The 17124-nt window shown below is 34.7% G+C and overlaps 1 protein-coding gene and 1 pseudogene across 1 annotated transcript in view; one reads left to right on the top strand and one right to left on the bottom strand.

The window, feature by feature from the left end:
• LOC149255199 (protein SENSITIVE TO PROTON RHIZOTOXICITY 2-like) overlaps window positions 1-17124 on the bottom strand; it is a 140298-nt gene that overhangs the window by 48007 nt on the left and 75167 nt on the right. The gene's annotated exons all lie outside the window — the stretch shown is intronic.
• On the top strand, window positions 12600-13001 carry LOC149255201 (eukaryotic initiation factor 4A-III homolog A pseudogene; annotated as a pseudogene).

The following is a 17124-nucleotide window of genomic DNA, read 5'->3' as shown; positions in this document are numbered from 1 at the left end:
AGACAGTGAGTAAACAGGGATAGGTAGTGCTGAGACAGAGTGAAGACAGAGACAGAGAGAGACAGAAAGAGTCTGTGTACTCAGAGAGACTTGAGGGGTTCAAGCAAAAAATCTTGATGTTGTATCTGTTGTGTTGAGACTCAAATTGAGCTCATACTTTGTAAAACTTTTCTCCTAAAGACATATTAGAGAGGTCACCACTAAAGGCAGGACCAAGAGACGTAGCTCAGGAGTGTTGGGTGAACTCCTTATTAAACTTGTTGTGTTTATGTGTGTTGTCTATTATGTTCTTTAATTGCTTCATTGTCTATGTATTTCACAATCTTATCGATCCATTGCACAAAGCAACATAGGTAAATCCATGCACATAAGTTTGTAATACCTTAATAATTGTCTAAGATCTCATTATCAGATCAATTCCTCCTCTGTTATATTATCCTTTCCAAGATGTTCCGCCATTACCAAAAGAAGGGTATACAAAGAAATAGAATAATACAAAAACTCACAACCCATTTCTTTTGAAGCATCCACAACATATTCATCATCTGCCTGTACAAATTCTGTCCATACTGAGTTGTTTGAGCTTTCTCAAGTTTTAATTTTTTCTAAGTTAGTAGTTAAATATTTCTTGTCAATAATTTGTTAACTTATAGTCTCTTGTACATATTGGAACTCATGAGAACCATAACCCAAGAACGGGTGAAGCACCTTTGCCATGCTGAAAAATTCATGTCCAAATCCCAAATGCAGTGATATCTCATTTCCTCATGATTCTGTCTTGGTAATACAAGAATTTCCATCCCTTGAGAATGAAGACCCTAGGTTAACTGATATGTTTAGCAAAATGAGACCTCTCGGCATGCCAAGATATGGAATTGGATACCTAGAACTAATTGATGAGCTTATTCCATCTTGCATATTCAAAAATATCGTTCTGAATGATTGCAAATAACCATGAAAATTTGAGATGTATAAAAACAATTCCCTTATGGAAGGCTGCCCAAAACACAAAGTTGATACAGGCTGAATGAAAAAAATGTTAAACTAGGATTTATTTACTCATATAGAAACAAAATAATTTGACATCTCCACATCTTTAGAAGAAAAGAAAAGTATTTCATTATCCTGGAAAGCTTATATGGATCAGAACAATGTATGCATTTCCTTCTATGAGTGGAAGAGAACAAAGGATAACATGGATGTGCAAATGATATCTACAAAATCCTCATCTACCTCTTCTAAAAACCAATGGACAATGATAGATGGCACAAAAATTTAATCTCCCACTATCTTTCCTCCATACAAAGGAATCAATTTTGAAAAGACAGGAAAAGTTTCCAAATCAGTACCTCTAGTTCTGAAAGATTATTCTTCCATAGGCACTGAGGCCAAAATACAGAAGGTCAGTGAACAAGTAAACTTTACCAATACTGCTTTAAAAGGTCTAGCAATGCATTCATTTACAACTAGCGCACAAAAAGATCAAGTAGACACTCTTCAAGTTTCTATAAATAGTGTAAATAAAAGTTTGAATGAATTTCAAATTTGTATCTCTACTATAGAAGGATTTGTCATAGAAGGATATAATGAAGAAAATACATTATTTGCAAAGATGAAAAACCATTTTTAAGAAATTGGAAATGAAGTACATAGAATATCTGTCTCAACCCATGAAAATATTGATGACCTTTCTTCTCAATTTGAAAAAATGTCTTTGACAAATAAAGACAAAGAAATTCCTTCTTCATTACTTTTCAGCCATCCTGTACAAATACAATCTGTTCAGAAATCTGTAGATGCATTTCCTAGCTTGTTTCCAAAAGAGAAAGAAAAAAATCGGAGCCTTCATTTGAGTTCCATCTCCTACCAGTTTTTGAAACACCTCCCATCCAATACTCTCGATACCCTGGACCTAATCTAAATGGGAAGGGAAAGTTCCCTAAGACTCGAACATTTTTTACTAATGCTCATAAGGAATGGAATATTGATAACCCAAGTTCAGGAAAAATAAGATAATTGATAGATCAGATGTTTATTGAGTATAAGCTAATGTGCATGACAAGAAAAAGTGAAGTGGAAGACTTGTAAGACATTAATTCATTGTTTTACTGGTACCCTTCAAAGATGGTGGGAAGTATAATCTTCCACAAAACTTTTAGATAAAATGGCAGAAGAAACAGTGAAATATGAAGTTGGTGATATTATACATAATGCAGATGGAAGTCCACAAAGCAACATGATCATAACGCTTATAGATTTTATCCTTTAACACTGGTGCGATGCAAAAACAAAGATTTTTGACAAGCATTCTCTAGTGTTAATGAACCTTAAATGCAAAAGAATGTCACAATATGAATATTTCCATAGAGATTAGGTCCAAAGGATCTATGAAGTAAAACATAGTAAAAATATTTTATGGAAATAGGTATATCTTGTAGCCTTTCCTTTAAAGTTTCTAGATTATTTGAAAATACAAAACCTTTTCCAAAATCCCTATGAGTCCTATACTTAGGGGGAGATATATAGTATTATAACTAAAACCCTAGTAGGCCTCTGTACAAATATGAAAGTAAACAAGTCTATACAAAAACTATCAAGGCTACCTGATAGCAAACCAATATGCAATAAATATTGCCTGTCTTTAGATGGCTGAGTTGTAAAAAGGAAGAGAGTGAAAAGTGCCATGAAAAAAGTTTCAAAAAGGAAATATTTCTCATCAAAACCTAAAAAATAAAAAAGAACAAAGGGATATTACAAAAGAATCCCTAGATCCAATTAATATGGTCCACAAGATATCCATCTAGGAACACACAACAAATAATCTTGGAACAAACTTACTTGTTGGTTATGTGGGAAACATGGCCATACCTTAAATAAATGTCCACAAGGGGAAGAATCTGAGCTACACAGAGGGAAAAGGTCACAATAATTTGCTTAGAAACATCAACAAGACAAACAAAGGAGAGAAGAAGGAAAATCAATAACCTTAGTTCAATGCTATAAATGTGGGTTCAAATTCCACAAAGCAGAAAATTGTCCTAGCATTCATATTAAAGAAGAAATACATATTATAGGACAAATTGTTGTGATTCTATTGAGAATTCAAGTTTCAGTTTTTCTGACTTAGAATATTCAAAATATCATGATGTAGTATTTTTTGCTAATCATTGCAAATGTACAAATTCAAACAACTGCCATTACAATAGTTTTGAGTCAGATTCTAAATATATCTCTCAAGAGGAACCTAATCTACAACAGAAATTAAAAACCTGCATGGCTCACATTTCTGATGATCAAGAAGCAAAACCCTTAGCCAGAATAAAATGCTTCCTGAAGGTGAAATGAAGGAGAAACTGATGGAATTTTTTTTACAAACCATGCTCAAGAACCAAGGTTCTACATCAGTAAATTCAGGAAAAGGTATTGCACCGAAAGGCCTTTTTGTTGATGCTTCTTTTGAGAAAAATACTAAATCATTTCGAAGAATACACTGACAATACAAGCAAAGAATTCTTACGACAAATGAAGTTAGTCAAGAGATAAGAAGTTTGAAAAAATAAATCAATGAAATCAAAGCTTAGGTCTCTAGACTAGAAAGAGGTAAAATGAAAGAAGATGAAATATTATAACAAATACCCTCTTTCAAAAAGAATGCAAATGTAGAAATATATGAAATCGGATTATATGACTATTCAGGGCTAAATAACATGAAAATTATGATAGTACAACTTGATAAATATCATATATGGTTACATTCCAGATTCAGGGAGAAGTCTTTACCCTAAAGACTTTCTTAGACACAAGGGAAGATATAAATATATTGAACAAAAAATAAATCCCTACAAAACATTGGAAAAAGGCAAAAAGATAAGCCACAGGGCGAGGAACACAAGAGTACAACTTCGAGTATGAAGTTCCTAAAGCCACTATTTGTTTATAAAATTACTGCATTAATGTAAAATTTTTAGTAGGAAGTATCCTAGTAGACTCCATCCTGGGAAATCCATTTTTAGCTATTGTTGAACCTCATGGTTCAACAAAATTGAATGATGACAGATCAGGATATTGTATCTCCCAAATCAAGATGGGTATTTACATGCCATCACACTACCATTTGTCTCCACCCCTAGGATTTCTACAATGGTCCAACCCATGCATGAGCTAGGAAAATCAGAAAAAAGACTAGAACTCAAAGACATGAAATCCTACTTGAAGATAGATGAAGGACTGAAACAAGTTTCAGTCATAAGAAAAATAGAAGAATTGAGAAAATAGTTAGAGGTTGAATGTTGTGTAGAGAAACCTAATGCCTTTTGGCACAAAGAGCAGTATTTTCTAGAACTACCATACAAAGTTGAATACACAGGAAAACCATGTAAAAGCAGAGTTGTTCCAATGAATGGAGGATATAGAAAACTATGCCAAAGAGAAATATAGTATCTCCTAAAAATAACACTAATAAGAGAATCTGACAGCCCATGGAACTGTTATGGATTCTATGTGAATAATTTTTCTGAACAAATCAGAGGAGTTCCCAGACTAGTAATAAATTACAAGCCATCAAATATTGTTCTGGATTATGACACTTATCCTATCCCTCACAAAGGGAATCTAAAATCCAAAATTGTGGGAGCCAAGCTATTTTCAAAATTTGACATGAAGTCAGGTTTCGATAGAGGAAGAAGATCGATTTAAAATAGCCTTCAGTGTCCCCTCTAGACATTATGAATGGAATTTCATCCCATTCAGATTGAAACATGCTCCTTCCAAATTCCAAAAGGTGATGGATCAAGTTCTTAAGCCATGCTTTGATTGGCTTATTGTATATATTGATGATGCTTCAATATTCTCTAGATCAATTGATGAGAATTTCAAACATGTACAAAAACTTAAACATTTTGTCAAAAGAAGTGGTTTAGTTCTCAATAAAAAGAAGATGGAAATATTACAGACCAAGGTTAAATTCCTTGGACACATCATAGAAAATGGTCATATTTCACTTCAACAACACGGAGTGGCATTTTCAGACAAATTTCCAGATGAAATAAAGGACATAACCCAATTACAAAGATTCATGGGTTGTCTAAACTATGTCTATAATTTTTATAAATACTATGTGCAAGATAAGAGGATTTTAAATCAAAGGCTGAAAAGAACCCAAAACCATGGAGTATGGCGCACATAGCTGTTGTTAGAAAAGTAAAAGAAAAGGCAAAATTTCTCCCTATCTTCTATGTTTCAGATGAAAGTTTTCTAAAGATTATTGAAATAGATTCCATTGATATAGGTTGGGGAGGAATCCTCAAACAACTCAAGGAAGGCCAAGAACAAATTATTCAGTTTGCCTCAGCAATTTGGAATCCTGCAGAGAAAAACTATTCAACAATTGAAAAAGAAGTAAAAGTTGCCTGGAATTGCATTGATAAGTTTGATATACACTTAATAAACAAAAGGTTCCTTCTTACAACTGATGCTTCATCCATGAAGAAGGTGTTAAGCTAATATATAAAGAAACCAAGAGAGTCAAAGTTTGAAAGCTGGCAAGCCCTATTCACCAACTTTGATTTTGAGGTAGAACACATCAAAGGAAGTAAAAAATGTATTCCTGATTTTCTCAGTAGAGAAAATATTCAAGAACAACCACATCTCATGGTTATAGTAACTAAATCAGATTCTACTCTTAATCATGAAACTTTCAGGGAAATTCCAGGCTCCATGGACTGGGAAGATTATATGAATTCATTGAAACCAACTTGGCAGCTGAGAAACACTTAGGTATTAGACGCAAATGTTCAACCTCATGGAGATTTACAACATTTAGTCCCAAAACGTAAGGTTTATCCTAAATCCAAAAAATGGATTCATGACATGGTTTTTTACCCTTGTAGGCATCTGAAAAATTTAGTAGAAGATGCCCTAAATCTTCATTTTAAAGATCTGGATATAATTTGGAGAGAAGAAAATAATAGATTTAATATCTTTCACAAATATTTGTGATAAATAGGACAAGAAATCCAGATTTCCATCAAAGACTTATGTGGCCACAACATAACCCATAACTTGTTTTTCCTTATTCTATCTATGATTTTTCTGGATATAAAAAGTTATGGTGGAATTCACTTTGCAGAGACAAACCAAATGGTACCTATTATATACTCTTAAAATTTGGATCACTATTTGTCACCCATCTTCTACATTGGCCACACTAGTTGAAGGAATGGTGGATATAGTTCGACATCAACAAAATAGACATGGAACCCATTTATTTCCAATAATATTATAGACATGCATGTGAAGAATGCATGGACTGGTTTCACCAGCCTTGTAAAACTATATTAGATTTGAACATATTCACAGATGATGGGATTCTTTTAAACTTCGTGGCTAAACATCATCAATCCTTAGTCATGATAGAGATAAAACATCAAATAATAATTGGAAAAACCATGATATTTTGACACATCTTTTTGGACTATATTGGTCGCACACGCTTCCTCCAATGGAGAATGAAGCTTGTAGAATGATCTTTCATTGAGTTACACGAACTTGTACACAAACCTTTAGACGGATCCAATGCAAAACATGCTCTTTCGACTGCCTCCTACCTATACGAGCAAAACAACACTCCAAGATCCTAAGTGAAACTTCAATGAACTTTACTCAATCCAAAGATATAACAGAGATATAGACACAGGAAGAATTTCAAAACACAATGACTTATTATTTTATTAATTTTCACAATGGATGGATACACAATAGCAATATATTACTATCATAGTCTCAGTTTCTACTAGATATTGACTACTAAGGCATTTATCAGTTATACTAGCTTAAAGCAAGCTGGAAACCAAAGGCTTCCTCACCTTTTGCAAACTTTGTCTATGAATTCGAGAACTAAAACCAAAAGACTCTTTCCTAAAAATTCTGACCACTTTAGGTTCTCACCAAACTCACAATTATTTATGTGCAAGCTTCTTAGACTTTAAACTTTCTATGACTTGATTAATAATGGAATAATTGCTCCATGATGCAAGCAAATCGCCTTAAAGACGTAGATTTAGAGCAGGGAAAATTCTCACTTCTTGACTCTTAGACTCCTTACCTCTCTAACTATTGATGCCTCACATGGTTTTTTGGGGATGATAGGGGGCATCTTATGGTACTACTAATTTTGACTAATATATTTTTCGTAGATGCTTCGAGATGTGGGTCAATCCACACCAATCATCAAAGAAGTGCTCTGAGTCTTAGAGAATCATCTAGTAAAGTTATATAATAATGACATTTGGGACAAATAATCGTCCAAAAAGTATACAAAGTGGAGATATAAGGCATCCCACCAGCCTTTATTTACATAGTGGATATATTATTGGAATCCCACGATACTAGTCACACTTATAGTCAGGTGACTAAACATTGGTGATGTTTAGCCATGAAGTTAAAATAATCCCATCATTTGTGAATTTGTTCAAATCTGCTATAGTTTTACAAGGTTGGTGAAAGCAGTCCATACATTCTTCACATGCATGTCTATAATTTGAATGGAAATAAATGAGGTTCATGGCCGTTTTTTTGATGTCGAACCATGTCCACCATTCCTTTAACCAATATGGCTGATGTAGAAGCTGGGTGAAAAATAGTGATCCAAATTTTAAGAGTTTATAATAGGTACCATCTAGTTTGTCTCTGTAGAGTAAATTCCACCATAATTTTTTATATCTAGAGAAATCCTAAACAAAATCAGGGAAACCAAGTTCTGGGTTATGTTGTGGCCACATGAGTCTTTGATGGAAATCTAGATTTCTGGTTCTATTTATCACAAAATATTTGTGAAACATATTAAATATGTTATTTTCTTCTCTCCAATTATATCCAGAACTTTAAAATGAATATTCTGGGCATCTTCTGCTAAATTTGTTAGACGTCTAGAATGGTAAAAAAACATGTCATGAATCCATTTGTTGGATTTAGGATATATATTATGTTCTAGGACTAAACGTTGTAAGTATCCATGAGTTTGAAGATTTGTGTCTAATACCTGAGTGTTTCTCATCTGCTAAGTTGGTTTCCATGAATTCATATAATCTTCCCAGTCCATGGAGTCCGGAATTTCCTTGAAATTTTCATGATTAAGAGTAGCATCCCATTTAGTTACTATGACCATGAGATGTGGATGTTCTTGAATATTTTCTCTGCCGAGAAAATCAGGAATACAATTTTTATTGCCTTTGATGTGTTCTACCTCAAAATCAAAGTTGGTGAAGAGGGCTTGCCACCTTGCAAACTTTGACTCTCCTGGTTTCTTTATCTATTTGATTAACACCTTCTTTATGGTTGAAGCATTAGTTCGAAGAAGGAACCTTTTTTTATTTGGTGTATGTTGAACTTATCAAGGCAATTCCAGGAAACTTTTAATTCTTTTTCAATTATCGAATAGTTTTTCTCTACAAGATTCCACATGCCTGAGGCAAAATGAATAATTTGTTCCTGGCCTTCCTTGAACTATTTGAGGATTCCTCCCCAATCTATATCAGTGGCATCTATTTCAACAATCATTGGCAAAAATTTCATTTGATACATAGAGGATAGCGAGAAGTTTTACCTTTTCTGTTATTCATCTAACAAAATTTGTGTGCGCCATACTCCATGGTTATGGGTTATTTTTCAGTCTTTGATTTAAATTCAACCCATCTTGCACACAATCTTCATAAAAATTAATTATATAGTTTAGACAAACAAAGAATCTTTGTAATTGGATTTTGTCCTTTATTTCGTCTAGAAATTTGTTTGCAAATTCCACTGTGTGTTTTTGAAGAGAAATTTGACCATTTTCAATGTTGTGTTCAAGGAATTTAACCTTGGTTTGGAAGATTTACATATTCTTTTTGCTGAGAAATAAGCCATTGCTTTTGTCAACTTGTTTATGATGGCATTATGGTCATTGATGGCAAAGGAGAAACACAAGGGAAACAAATAAAAAGAAGCAACACAAGTGCAACAAAGGTAAAGGAGTAGCAAAACTGTAGCAAAGGCAAAGGAGCAACAAAAGTGTAACAAATGTAAATGAGTAGAAAAGGAAAATGAACATCAAAAGTGCAGCATAGTTGAACAAAGGAGTAGAGATTGGGCATTGTTGTGATGCAAGGCTATGGAAAAGGAAAATATGTGCAGGAAAGAATGTTGCAAATATTTCTATGTTGAAGAATTTGTTGTGATGCTGGATTGTTTTGAAGCAAGGAAAAGGAAAGACTCTATGGCAATAGAGGCAAGACAAAGACATGATGCAAGGCAAGGCAAGATGCAAGGCAAAGGAAAATACATGGAGAAATATTATGATGTGGGGCTATTTGACTATGAATGCTCAATTATGGATTATTTTGATGTATTTAATTATTACGTATGGTTAAAAATAATATTGGGTGGAGGATTTATTTTTTGTGTTTTAACATTCAAAATATGAAGAGCTTGGAAATGAATGAGTGGAACCCAAAGAATCAAGCCTGTTCACTTCATATTCTTATGAGAAGTACAAACAACCAATAAAATATCTTCATAAAAGATGTGATTTTGGAAGGCAAGGTGAGGTTAGAGAGTGGGAGAATGTGTGTGAGTTGATTGAGGTATTATGCATTAGTTACCTAGCACATATGAAGCTTATGTGAAGCAAATTTGAAGGAAAGAAGAGGCGGAAATGGAGATGGATATATGCAAAATTTATGACCAGGTAAACCAACACATTGTTGTTTCTTGTTTGCTACAGGGGATTGTAGCCTCCTTTCAAGTAATGGATTGATAAACATAATGTTGGATCCTTTTGAGGTAGGAGCCTCCTGTGGGTTGTAGCCTACATAAAACATATGGTAGTTGGAGCGTCATTGCATGTTGCATCTTGCAGAAAATTGAGGTAGTAGCCTCATGTAGGTTGGAGCCTATAGAAAATCAGATGTAATAAGGAGTGGGATCTTGAGTTTCCATCACAATAATAATAAAATCATGGTTTTATCCCTTTATAGGTTTTCACTTATATCTGGTGTCAATATGTGTTGTTATTGTTAAACACACACAAGGCAGCAACAACATAGAAAAGATAAATAGGAGAGTGCATTTATTATTAACAAATGATATACATGTATAGTACATGGTGTGACCCTTGGATTCATATTCCAAGTGGTCTTTTGGACTCCTTTAGTCTATTCGGCTTCCACACTAACCCATAGATGATTAGGTGTCCAACATTCCCCCCCTTAATATGAATGGTTATGTATGAGTCAAAGAAGAGATCTGTAATATAAAACGTGGAAAAATGCATGGCAGCACTAGGCTGAATGTGCTCTCTGAAATGTTGGTATAAAGGGCGATGGTTTAAGGATGACCACCAAAACTGGAACGCTTAGTGCAATTCCTAGAACTCTTCCAAGTCTGGCATGAAGCTCAAGTCTTCTGGTAGAGAAAGTTCTTCTGATGTTTTGAAGAGGGAAACCTTCAACCATGAAACGGAGGTCTCACCCCACATAAAAGGGAGAACTTCAACCTAAAAAGGGAAGTCTCAACCTGTGATGGTTTAAGGATTACCACCAACTCTGGAATGCTTAATGCAATTCTTGGAACTCTTCCAAAATTGGCAAGAAGATGAATTCTTATGCTAGAGGAAGTGTCCCCAATTCTTTGAAGAAGTATCACCGACTGAAGGCATGCTTAGGGGCATCTTTGTCTCTGGCTACAACTCTGAATCTGGTATGGCAGGTTGTGGCTTAGGCTCGCTTGATGTGGCTTTGAAGCTTGTAAATGACCATCATTTCCCCCCTATGAGATACAAGGTGAGATGATGGAAAAAACTCAATTGCAAGACTATTCAATACTCTATAACAAGTTCTAAAATGTGACTGGAATATCTTCTTCGCTGTTGATGCCCATTTCCAAGAAGTGATCCATCCAAGATGAATCTTTGTTCTTGCAGTTGGTTTATTTATGAAGCATCTGTTTGAAGAATGACTGGTTTTATGACAGTGCTTACATGGATGAAGATCAAAACAGTGATCTTTTAGATGACCAACTCAGTCACAGTGTTGGCATTTCACAATCTATTGCTGTGGAAGAGGGGCAGAATCTGGAACAGCTAGAAATGAACTGTCATGAAGGAATCCAACACTATGAAACTGAATGGGCTTTGAGTAGTCTGGAATGTGAAAGGACATGTCCTTTTCATATCCAAGACTTGTTCTGTGCTTGTTATGGACAAGCTCTTCCCAAGGTCTGATGATTGGCTTGGGAAGTGTACGCTGGACTTCTAAATCTGCATGTACAACTACTGCTTTATTGGGCACTGGATCTGAATCAATTGTAACATTATTGTCTTGCTATTTATGGGAGTCTGTTTCAATCTTCTGAATAGAAACTGGTTCAGAATGATGACTCCACTGCGGTAATTCTTCCTGCTGTAGTTGAGATTCAAGCTGCAAAAAGTCAATTTTCTCTTGTGCATTTTGTAGACAAACCTAAATGTCTATGAGAGAAACTTTACTAACTTTTAATGTATCATGAATAGTAGACAATATCAGAGTTTTGAGGAACTCTAATACTTCATTGATTCTGGTCATTTCTTCCAATGTCAAACTTACACTTAAAATTTTTTCACAACTATGAACCAATGTCATTGCAAGGTATTCTCAGAATTTGTTCTCACAGAAAACTACAACAATAAAGTGATATTATTCCTTGAGGAATGAACCAAAAGTAAGATTTTAACTCTACAATTATTCTCACACACAACAATGGATGGTTGCATTAATATACAAGGAAAAGTATATTGTGTATTCCCAAACGATAAGACTCAAAAGAAGAGATAGGTCAGTATCAAATCTGGTTACATAGACCTTGATCCAACATCATAGTGAGGATAAAAAATCTTGTGAAAATTTTTTATAGCCCTACTTTCTCCTCAAGGCATATTGTGGCATTCAAGTAGTTGAATATTATAAAATAAACATTTTCTCGTACCTTTTCAACTTCTCATGGCATTGACTTGCTCCATATGACTAATGGAATGGCAAGGTTGTAATGCATTCAAGAGTTGAACTCACGACAATGAAGCAATAATAGCCGCTAACATATTATCGATCCTTCAAAGCGCTCCCCACCAACCTGTACATGCTAACTATTGAGACATCATCCACTGGCCCAGTTTTGACAAAAGATTGGTAGTTACAGTGTGAAATCTATTTATACCACCCCATCTCTGTGAACATTGCATGCCTCAAGTCCAAGATACTTGAATTCTGAATTCTAGTTTCTAATTATCAAGGGAGTCATGCAATTGCTCAACCACGGCATATCTGAGACTCTCATAGAGTGACTGCATCTCACTTTGCCTTTGCACTTTACGGGAATCAATTGCTGCATCTCTTATCAAAACACCTTGCGTTCGAATTTTGTAATGAGAGCAAGGGAAACACAAGACGAGTATTGATATTGATCTCTTTTGGTGATTTGTTGGCGATCGATTGGCCTTTGCTAGTGGTGGTGGTCGTGGTGGTGCTGGTTGAAGGGTTAGGGATTTTTCTATTCTGTTATTTTTCGTAGGTGTGTCTGTTTTAGAATCAATGGCTGCCGCAGGCGGCAGTAGGAACCATAACAACAACAATGGAGGGCAGAACCCTAATGCAGTTAATGATGAAAACCTAATATTCGAAACGAGTCTGGGAGTGGAAGCAGTCTCCAGTTTTGATCAGATGGGAATCCTTGACGACCTCCTTCAAGGTATTTACCAGTATGGATTCGAGAAGCCTTCGGCCATTCAGCAGAGAGCAGTGATGCCTATCATCAACAACAGAGATGTTATTGCGCAAGCCCAGTCTGGTACTAGAAAGACCTCCATGATTTCCCTCACCATCTGTCAGATAATCGACAGCTCTATACGAGAGGTTCAAGATTTAATTGTGTCACGTACACGAGAACTTGTGGCTCAAACAGAGAAAGTGATACTTGCCATAGGAGTTTCATAAATGTTCAATCTCATGCATAAGCTGTTGAAGACGACGGAGAGAAAACATCATTCAAAGTTGTCGTTGAAGCCATAGATGCCCACAACAACTCCAAAGCCTTATCAAGACCAATCATTACTGTTATTTCCTCCATTTCGCTAAGGTGTTTCACTTGCAATTAAATCAAGAGAGTAACACTGGTAATGGTGGAAATTGGAAGGATGTTCAAATAATCTATAATTATAAATGTAACAGTCTCTTTCACGTACCCTGGAATAATTTGATTGCAATTCGCAGAAGAGGAGGGATGATAAAGAAAGTGCAATTCATTAGCTATTTCTTCGCCATAGACATATATCTGCCCGGGTCGAGTGCTAAGTTGATGCTACTCCTTAAAATCGCTATCAATGTAACGTTCATGTTGTGTCAGTGCTGAAAAGCTGAATAGAATGGAATTTTTTTTTTGGTAGATTACTACAGAGAAACAACTGAGCAGATTCAGAAGGGCAGGACAAAAATGGTAGAGAGCGCTTTGAATTGGTTTTCAAAACTATATGCCGCACAGGCCAACACTATTCAAGGGAATATGAATGGACTCTTCAAATCGTTGGCGAGAAGTAATGATATTTTATGTCAGTGTTAGAGAATATAATGGTTAGATGTAGTGTAGCAGAGTAATGTCTAGGCAGAAATATGATAGGTATAGTTCTAAAATGCGTAGAGAGACAGACTTAATTTGCTCAGAAAAATTAAGAGAAACATGTCCAATGATTTGTGGGCAGAGATTGCAGCTAGAATTCAGCTGAGAAAACTTCCATGAAATGCAGAACTGATCTACACAGAAAGGCCATAAAACAAGTGGCTCAAATATGAGCAGGGCAGGATATCGCCCGCTCTAATACCATGTTAAACACACAAGGCACCAACAGCATAGGAAAGATAAAAAGGAGAGTGCATTTATTATTAACAAATGATATACATTTATAGTACATAGTATGACCCTTGGATTCATATTCCAAGTGGTCTCTTGGACTCCTTTAGTCTATTCAGCTTCCACACTAACCCATAGAGGATTATGTGTTGATGTGATATTTTCGTTTTCTTATTACTTGTTGTTCACATATTCAATTTGTTGGTCATTATTTGTTAAGTTGCTCATACAATGTTTTAGTTAACCAGTTTAATGAAAATAATTTAATTTCCATGAATATACTAAACCGATTTAGGCCCCCTCTTAGTTTAGTCAAGTTTTCATCAATTGGTATTATAGACGGTTCCTTCTGTAAAAGTCAAACAACTTAAAGGTAGGTCTGGGTGAGTCATGCACTATCAAAGTGTACCTGTGTTGAGTGCAACAAAATTTCATGAATGGAGAGATAAGGTAAAATATGAAATGATAACTTATGGACCCAGTGTATGGAAACTAGCATGTGATGGCTACTGTAAAGACTCCCCCTCTGCGCAAGATCAACACTGGAATGCTAAAGAAAAAATTGTTATGTTTAGCAATCTTCATAATAAGGATCTTGATATAGTAATATATTTAACATTTGCAAAAGAAATATGGGATAGATTGCAGCGTATTCATGAAGGAAAGACTAGTAGAAGTAGTACAAAAAAAGATAACTGAAAGAGGAAAAAGAAAAATCCATGTCAAAAAAAAAGGCTTCAGTCAAATAAGGTCTTTTCTAGTGTGAATGGACCTTATTTCCATGGAGAAAAGACAATTGAATAAAAATCCAAGCTTGACATATCCTTGATTGACATAGAAAGATTGAATAATGAAAAAAAAGATTTGAAGAAATTGGTGCAGCTATGTGATGAAAGAGAACATGAATACAAGGAAGAAATCATTAGCCTAAGGACACATCTTGAAGAAGAAATAAGAATAGAAGAGGATAATAAAGCATCTCTGAAAAGATATGTAGGAGAAGGGACAATCAACATGATTATCAAAGAAGAAAACAAAAGCAAGAAACAAGATCAAAAGCCAAAGAATCAAATGAAGAACATTCACTGCAAGAAGGTCATTTTCTCCTAGAAATGAGTTGAAAAAATTTAGAAGATCACAAAAGAGATTTTTTTCTCCCTTGAAAGATATCAAGTGTTTTTCTTGTCATAAACGAGGACATGTTGTAGACCAATAAAATCAAGTTTATTCAGCAAAAGATGTAGCGAATGATAAGACTCCCTCAAGCAAAAAAACAAAAAAGATAGTCATTCACCATGTACACAAATAATTTCTATGGTTATTGTATGTGCAATGAATTTCGACATAAAGTTGTTGAATGTAAATTGTATGCAAAGAAGAGCACAAGAAAACACACACCATTTCTTCCATATCTTGGTTAAATAAGGTGTTATTTATGTAGGAAGCTTGGACACAAAAATGGAAAATGCTATAAACAGAAAATGGAAGAAATTCTAAGCAAGCCAAACAATGAAGAAGATACAGATAGTAGTAGGAAGTCCACTAAAGCAATGAATAACTCGTCATATGTTAGAGCAACATCATTTTAGGGGGAGAACACTCCATTAATGACATGGAAACTAAGCAAGAATTAGTGAAAATCTAAGTAGAGCCAAAGAAAACAAAGGAAGATTTCTCTAAATGATCATCAAAGAAATACATATACAAAAAGAGAGGAAGATAAACAACATTGAAACTAGAAAATTTAGCACCACCTCAATTATATGGTTGGATCTATTATTAAAATCCTTCTATTCTTTAGAATCATCTGCATTAGCTCGCAAGGAAGGAGAAGCAAATAAGAGACAATAGATGATGATTATTATAAAAAAAAAGCATAGTGCTTCCCAATGGATGTATAAATTGGGAGAGTCCTGTACAAGACACTTTTTAATAATGGGAATGAGTTGAATTGAGACAAAAAAATGTTATTAAAAAAATGAAGCAGAAACTTCAATTTCAATTAGAGTAATAAGAGATGGAAGTTATTTCCAAATGAGCAATGGGGATATGTGCCATATTTGGATGCATTGCATTTTAAACAAAAGGGATCTTTAAAGCACAAATTTTAGAACTTATCCCTACTTCAATGATGGCTACCAAATAAAACTGTGACTAGAAACAAAACAATACGCTTAGTTTGCAATTCTATAGTGTAGATGTGGGGTAGAACCTATTGTAGAATTGTTTGAGAAAGCTTTAGCAGAACATCCACTATCAAAAATTGAGAAAGGCATAATGTTGAATCTATCAAAAATTGAGAAAGGCATAATGTTGAATCTAGATCCCAATATTGAAAGGTCGAAGTAGCACAACGAATTAATGGACTGAACAATTATCACAACAAAGAGATAATTTGATTTTTCCTTTGCATATGGGAAAACAAGACAATCGCAAAGGGAGATGGAATACAATAAAGACTCAATGAATTTGACCAGGATTTTATGGTCGAATTTCATTATTTGAAAAATCAGATTAATCATCTCAACTCTCACATGGATGTTACTTTTGAAAATTAATGAATTATCTGATACATGTGGTCAAATAGAATTGGACGTTAGGACAGAAAGCAGATAGAAATGCCAGATGCTAGACCTGAGATTAGCAGGAGAAATATTATTGCACCATTACAAACCAAGGAATCCATGCAGGCAGAACTACGTCGACCTATGCATTATGGGACATTATAGATGTTGATTGAAGAATCTGACTAATATAAGGAATATAATCAGTTTCAGTCAGACCATTAGCAAAAGAAGCGTTATAATTGCATTAGCAGGAGAAATATTATTACACCATTACAAACCAAGGAATCCATGCAGGCAGAACTACGTCGACCTATGCATTATGGGACATTATAGATGTTCATTGAAGAATCTGACTAATATAAGGAATATCATCAGTTTCAATCAGACCATTAGCAGAAGCAGCGCTATAATTGTATTGTTGGCCAGCGTTACAGTTGTATGCAGTGTTTATATGAAAATTATGAGGTATACCAAAGTTTGGAATGATACAACGGAATTAGAACGTTATGTCTTCTAAATCACTTGATATTTCTTCTGGAACTATTACATATTCTGCACAAGCACTCATTTGACAGTGTATGCATTGGAGATAAGAATTCATTTGCACGTAAGCGTTGAACCCATAAGACAGATAGGTGTTAGTGAA

This window comes from Pinus tabuliformis, chromosome 7 (assembly GCF_031772625.1).
Source record: "Pinus tabuliformis cultivar Carrire ecotype Pingquan chromosome 7, CPIR1, whole genome shotgun sequence".
Classification (NCBI taxonomy): domain Eukaryota; kingdom Viridiplantae; phylum Streptophyta; class Pinopsida; order Pinales; family Pinaceae; genus Pinus; species Pinus tabuliformis.
Note: the sequence above shows the minus strand (reverse complement) of the source record. Positions and strands in the feature narration are given on the sequence as shown.